At 47.1% G+C, this 5,000-nt stretch overlaps 16 non-coding genes and 1 pseudogene across 16 annotated transcripts; all 17 read left to right on the top strand.

The window, feature by feature from the left end:
• The first annotated feature begins 29 nt into the window (after nt 1-29).
• On the top strand, nt 30-148 carry LOC146280305 (5S ribosomal RNA). Its single transcript, XR_014765782.1, has one exon. It is a non-coding gene; the product is annotated as a 5S ribosomal RNA (ribosomal RNA).
• Nucleotides 149-342: 194 nt separating this feature from the next.
• Nucleotides 343-461, top strand: LOC146280304 (5S ribosomal RNA). Its single transcript, XR_014763694.1, has one exon. It is a non-coding gene; the product is annotated as a 5S ribosomal RNA (ribosomal RNA).
• A 174-nt stretch (nt 462-635) lies between these two features.
• Nucleotides 636-754, top strand: LOC146280303 (5S ribosomal RNA). The gene has a single exon (XR_014763693.1). It is a non-coding gene; the product is annotated as a 5S ribosomal RNA (ribosomal RNA).
• A 186-nt stretch (nt 755-940) lies between these two features.
• On the top strand, nt 941-1,059 carry LOC146280302 (5S ribosomal RNA). The gene has a single exon (XR_014765780.1). It is a non-coding gene; the product is annotated as a 5S ribosomal RNA (ribosomal RNA).
• Nucleotides 1,060-1,239: 180 nt separating this feature from the next.
• Nucleotides 1,240-1,358, top strand: LOC146280301 (5S ribosomal RNA). The gene has a single exon (XR_014763692.1). It is a non-coding gene; the product is annotated as a 5S ribosomal RNA (ribosomal RNA).
• Nucleotides 1,359-1,550: 192 nt separating this feature from the next.
• On the top strand, nt 1,551-1,669 carry LOC146280300 (5S ribosomal RNA). The gene has a single exon (XR_014763690.1). It is a non-coding gene; the product is annotated as a 5S ribosomal RNA (ribosomal RNA).
• Nucleotides 1,670-1,843: 174 nt separating this feature from the next.
• LOC146280299 (5S ribosomal RNA) lies at nt 1,844-1,962 on the top strand. Its single transcript, XR_014763689.1, has one exon. It is a non-coding gene; the product is annotated as a 5S ribosomal RNA (ribosomal RNA).
• Nucleotides 1,963-2,146: 184 nt separating this feature from the next.
• On the top strand, nt 2,147-2,265 carry LOC146280298 (5S ribosomal RNA). The gene has a single exon (XR_014763688.1). It is a non-coding gene; the product is annotated as a 5S ribosomal RNA (ribosomal RNA).
• Nucleotides 2,266-2,439: 174 nt separating this feature from the next.
• On the top strand, nt 2,440-2,558 carry LOC146280297 (5S ribosomal RNA). The gene has a single exon (XR_014765353.1). It is a non-coding gene; the product is annotated as a 5S ribosomal RNA (ribosomal RNA).
• Nucleotides 2,559-2,736: 178 nt separating this feature from the next.
• LOC146280296 (5S ribosomal RNA) lies at nt 2,737-2,855 on the top strand (annotated as a pseudogene).
• A 188-nt stretch (nt 2,856-3,043) lies between these two features.
• Nucleotides 3,044-3,162, top strand: LOC146280295 (5S ribosomal RNA). The gene has a single exon (XR_014763687.1). It is a non-coding gene; the product is annotated as a 5S ribosomal RNA (ribosomal RNA).
• Nucleotides 3,163-3,336: 174 nt separating this feature from the next.
• Nucleotides 3,337-3,455, top strand: LOC146280294 (5S ribosomal RNA). Its single transcript, XR_014763686.1, has one exon. It is a non-coding gene; the product is annotated as a 5S ribosomal RNA (ribosomal RNA).
• Nucleotides 3,456-3,641: 186 nt separating this feature from the next.
• LOC146280293 (5S ribosomal RNA) lies at nt 3,642-3,760 on the top strand. Its single transcript, XR_014765779.1, has one exon. It is a non-coding gene; the product is annotated as a 5S ribosomal RNA (ribosomal RNA).
• Nucleotides 3,761-3,940: 180 nt separating this feature from the next.
• Nucleotides 3,941-4,059, top strand: LOC146280292 (5S ribosomal RNA). Its single transcript, XR_014763685.1, has one exon. It is a non-coding gene; the product is annotated as a 5S ribosomal RNA (ribosomal RNA).
• Nucleotides 4,060-4,251: 192 nt separating this feature from the next.
• Nucleotides 4,252-4,370, top strand: LOC146280291 (5S ribosomal RNA). Its single transcript, XR_014763684.1, has one exon. It is a non-coding gene; the product is annotated as a 5S ribosomal RNA (ribosomal RNA).
• Nucleotides 4,371-4,544: 174 nt separating this feature from the next.
• On the top strand, nt 4,545-4,663 carry LOC146280290 (5S ribosomal RNA). Its single transcript, XR_014765352.1, has one exon. It is a non-coding gene; the product is annotated as a 5S ribosomal RNA (ribosomal RNA).
• Nucleotides 4,664-4,841: 178 nt separating this feature from the next.
• On the top strand, nt 4,842-4,960 carry LOC146280289 (5S ribosomal RNA). The gene has a single exon (XR_014765778.1). It is a non-coding gene; the product is annotated as a 5S ribosomal RNA (ribosomal RNA).
• The last annotated feature ends 40 nt before the right edge of the window (nt 4,961-5,000 follow it).

Raw genomic sequence — 5,000 nt, 5'->3', positions numbered from 1 at the left:
GATAAGTAACCTATGGTTGTCAACCTATTTCGTACGGCCATACCAGCCTGGCAACGCCCGATCTCGTCTGATCTCGGAAGCTAAGCAGGGTCGGGCCTGGTTAGTACTTGGATGGGAGACCGCCTGGGTATACCAGGTGCTGTATGCTCTTTTGCTCATTCACTTAGAAACTGAAATCTTGCAATATGCACAAGTAGTCCTTCATGAAAGGGGCTGGAAGCTGTTTTCATTTTGACACGAGAGAGAGAGAGAGAGAGAGAGAGAGAGAGAGAGAGAGACCACCTTGCATTGTCAATTGCTAAATCTGTATATGGATAAGTAGCCTATGGTTGTCAACTTATTTCGTACGGCCATACCAGCCTGGCAACGCCCGATCTCGTCTGATCTCGGAAGCTAAGCAGGGTCGGGCCTGGTTAGTACTTGGATGGGAGACCGCCTGGGAATACCAGGTGCTGTATGCTCTTTTGCTCATTCACTTAGAAATTGACATCTTGCAATATGCACAAGTAGTCCTTCATGAAAGGGGCTGGAAGCTGTTTTCATTTTGACATGAGAGAGAGCGAGAGAGAGACTACCTTGCATTGTCAATTGCTAAATTTGTATATGGATAAGTAGCCTATGGTTGTCAACTTATTTCGTACGGCCATACCAGCCTGGCAACGCCCGATCTCGTCTGATCTCGGAAGCTAAGCAGGGTCGGGCCTGGTTAGTACTTGGATGGGAGACCGCCTGGGAATACCAGGTGCTGTATGCTCTGTTGCTCATTCACTTAGAAACTGAAATCTTGCAATATGCACAAGTAGTCCTTCATGAAAGGGGCTGGAAGCTGTTTTCATTTTGACACGAGAGAGAGAGAGAGAGAGAGAGAGAGAGAGACCACCTTGCATTGTCAATTGCTAAATCTGTATATGGATAAGTAGCCTATGGTTGTCAACTTATTTCGTACGGCCATACCAGCCTGGCAACGCCCGATCTCGTCTGATCTCGGAAGCTAAGCAGGGTCGGGCCTGGTTAGTACTTGGATGGGAGACCGCCTGGGTATACCAGGTGCTGTATGCTCTTTTGCTCATTCACTTAGAAACTGAAATCTTGCAATATGCACAAGTAGTCCTTCATGAAAGGGGCTGGAAGCTGTTTTCATTTTGACACGAGAGAGAGAGAGAGAGAGAGAGAGACCACCTTGCATTGTCAATTGCTAAATCTGTATATGGATAAGTAGCCTATGGTTGTCAACTTATTTCGTACGGCCATACCAGCCTGGCAACGCCCGATCTCGTCTGATCTCGGAAGCTAAGCAGGGTCGGGCCTGGTTAGTACTTGGATGGGAGACCGCCTGGGAATACCAGGTGCTGTATGCTCTTTTGCTCATTCACTTAGAAACTGAAATCTTGCAATATGCACAAGTAGTCCTTCATGAAAGGGGCTGGAAGCTGTTTTCATTTTGACACGAGAGAGAGAGAGAGAGAGAGAGAGAGAGAGAGAGAGACCACCTTGCATTGTCAATTGCTAAATCTGTATATGGATAAGTAGCCTATGGTTGTCAACTTATTTCGTACGGCCATACCAGCCTGGCAACGCCCGATCTCGTCTGATCTCGGAAGCTAAGCAGGGTCGGGCCTGGTTAGTACTTGGATGGGAGACCGCCTGGGAATACCAGGTGCTGTATGCTCTTTTGCTCATTCACTTAGAAATTGACATCTTGCAATATGCACAAGTAGTCCTTCATGAAAGGGGCTGGAAGCTGTTTTCATTTTGACATGAGAGAGAGCGAGAGAGAGACTACCTTGCATTGTCAATTGCTAAATTTGTATATGGATAAGTAGCCTATGGTTGTCAACTTATTTCGTACGGCCATACCAGCCTGGCAACGCCCGATCTCGTCTGATCTCGGAAGCTAAGCAGGGTCGGGCCTGGTTAGTACTTGGATGGGAGACCGCCTGGGAATACCAGGTGCTGTATGCTCTGTTGCTCATTCACTTAGAAACTGAAATCTTGCAATATGCACAAGTAGTCCTTCATGAAAGGGGCTGGAAGCTGTTTTCATTTTGACACGAGAGAGAGAGAGAGAGAGAGAGAGAGAGACCACCTTGCATTGTCAATTGCTAAATCTGTATATGGATAAGTAGCCTATGGTTGTCAACTTATTTCGTACGGCCATACCAGCCTGGCAACGCCCGATCTCGTCTGATCTCGGAAGCTAAGCAGGGTCGGGCCTGGTTAGTACTTGGATGGGAGACCGCCTGGGAATACCAGGTGCTGTATGCTCTTTTGCTCATTCACTTAGAAACTGAAATCTTGCAATATGCACAAGTAGTCCTTCATGAAAGGGGCTGGAAGCTGTTTTCATTTTGACACGAGAGAGAGAGAGAGAGAGACCACCTTGCATTGTCAATTGCTAAATCTGTATATGGATAAGTAGCCTATGGTTGTCAACTTATTTCGTACGGCCATACCAGCCTGGCAACGCCCGATCTCGTCTGATCTTGGAAGCTAAGCAGGGTCGGGCCTGGTTAGTACTTGGATGGGAGACCGCCTGGGAATACCAGGTGCTGTATGCTCTTTTGCTCATTCACTTAGAAATTGACATCTTGCAATATGCACAAGTAGTCCTTCATGAAAGGGGCTGGAAGCTGTTTTCATTTTGACACGAGAGAGAGAGAGAGAGAGAGAGACTACCTTGCATTGTCAATTGCTAAATCTGTATATGGATAAGTAACCTATGGTTGTCAACCTATTTCGTACGGCCATACCAGCCTGGCAACGCCCGATCTCGTCTGATCTCGGAAGCTAAGCAGGGTCGGGCCTGGTTAGTACTTGGATGGGAGACCGCCTGGGTATACCAGGTGTTGTATGCTCTTTTGCTCATTCACTTAGAAACTGAAATCTTGCAATATGCACAAGTAGTCCTTCATGAAAGGGGCTGGAAGCTGTTTTCATTTTGACACGAGAGAGAGAGAGAGAGAGAGAGAGAGAGAGAGACCACCTTGCATTGTCAATTGCTAAATCTGTATATGGATAAGTAGCCTATGGTTGTCAACTTATTTCGTACGGCCATACCAGCCTGGCAACGCCCGATCTCGTCTGATCTCGGAAGCTAAGCAGGGTCGGGCCTGGTTAGTACTTGGATGGGAGACCGCCTGGGAATACCAGGTGCTGTATGCTCTTTTGCTCATTCACTTAGAAATTGACATCTTGCAATATGCACAAGTAGTCCTTCATGAAAGGGGCTGGAAGCTGTTTTCATTTTGACATGAGAGAGAGCGAGAGAGAGACTACCTTGCATTGTCAATTGCTAAATTTGTATATGGATAAGTAGCCTATGGTTGTCAACTTATTTCGTACGGCCATACCAGCCTGGCAACGCCCGATCTCGTCTGATCTCGGAAGCTAAGCAGGGTCGGGCCTGGTTAGTACTTGGATGGGAGACCGCCTGGGAATACCAGGTGCTGTATGCTCTGTTGCTCATTCACTTAGAAACTGAAATCTTGCAATATGCACAAGTAGTCCTTCATGAAAGGGGCTGGAAGCTGTTTTCATTTTGACACGAGAGAGAGAGAGAGAGAGAGAGAGAGAGAGACCACCTTGCATTGTCAATTGCTAAATCTGTATATGGATAAGTAGCCTATGGTTGTCAACTTATTTCGTACGGCCATACCAGCCTGGCAACGCCCGATCTCGTCTGATCTCGGAAGCTAAGCAGGGTCGGGCCTGGTTAGTACTTGGATGGGAGACCGCCTGGGTATACCAGGTGCTGTATGCTCTTTTGCTCATTCACTTAGAAACTGAAATCTTGCAATATGCACAAGTAGTCCTTCATGAAAGGGGCTGGAAGCTGTTTTCATTTTGACACGAGAGAGAGAGAGAGAGAGAGAGAGACCACCTTGCATTGTCAATTGCTAAATCTGTATATGGATAAGTAGCCTATGGTTGTCAACTTATTTCGTACGGCCATACCAGCCTGGCAACGCCCGATCTCGTCTGATCTCGGAAGCTAAGCAGGGTCGGGCCTGGTTAGTACTTGGATGGGAGACCGCCTGGGAATACCAGGTGCTGTATGCTCTTTTGCTCATTCACTTAGAAATTGACATCTTGCAATATGCACAAGTAGTCCTTCATGAAAGGGGCTGGAAGCTGTTTTCATTTTGACACGAGAGAGAGAGAGAGAGAGAGAGAGAGAGAGAGAGAGACCACCTTGCATTGTCAATTGCTAAATCTGTATATGGATAAGTAGCCTATGGTTGTCAACTTATTTCGTACGGCCATACCAGCCTGGCAACGCCCGATCTCGTCTGATCTCGGAAGCTAAGCAGGGTCGGGCCTGGTTAGTACTTGGATGGGAGACCGCCTGGGAATACCAGGTGCTGTATGCTCTTTTGCTCATTCACTTAGAAACTGAAATCTTGCAATATGCACAAGTAGTCCTTCATGAAAGGGGCTGGAAGCTGTTTTCATTTTGACACGAGAGAGAGAGAGAGAGAGACCACCTTGCATTGTCAATTGCTAAATCTGTATATGGATAAGTAGCCTATGGTTGTCAACTTATTTCGTACGGCCATACCAGCCTGGCAACGCCCGATCTCGTCTGATCTTGGAAGCTAAGCAGGGTCGGGCCTGGTTAGTACTTGGATGGGAGACCGCCTGGGAATACCAGGTGCTGTATGCTCTTTTGCTCATTCACTTAGAAATTGACATCTTGCAATATGCACAAGTAGTCCTTCATGAAAGGGGCTGGAAGCTGTTTTCATTTTGACACGAGAGAGAGAGAGAGAGAGAGAGACTACCTTGCATTGTCAATTGCTAAATCTGTATATGGATAAGTAACCTATGGTTGTCAACCTATTTCGTACGGCCATACCAGCCTGGCAACGCCCGATCTCGTCTGATCTCGGAAGCTAAGCAGGGTCGGGCCTGGTTAGTACTTGGATGGGAGACCGCCTGGGTATACCAGGTGCTGTATGCTCTTTTGCTCATTCACTTAGAAACTGAAATCTTGCAATATG

The sequence above is a fragment of the Hypomesus nipponensis genome, chromosome 7 (genome assembly GCF_054491055.1).
Source record: "Hypomesus nipponensis isolate SF chromosome 7, ASM5449105v1, whole genome shotgun sequence".
In the NCBI taxonomy this organism is placed as follows: domain Eukaryota; kingdom Metazoa; phylum Chordata; class Actinopteri; order Osmeriformes; family Osmeridae; genus Hypomesus; species Hypomesus nipponensis.
The sequence above is the reverse complement of the archived record's forward strand: the minus strand, read 5'-3'. Positions and strand labels throughout refer to the sequence as shown.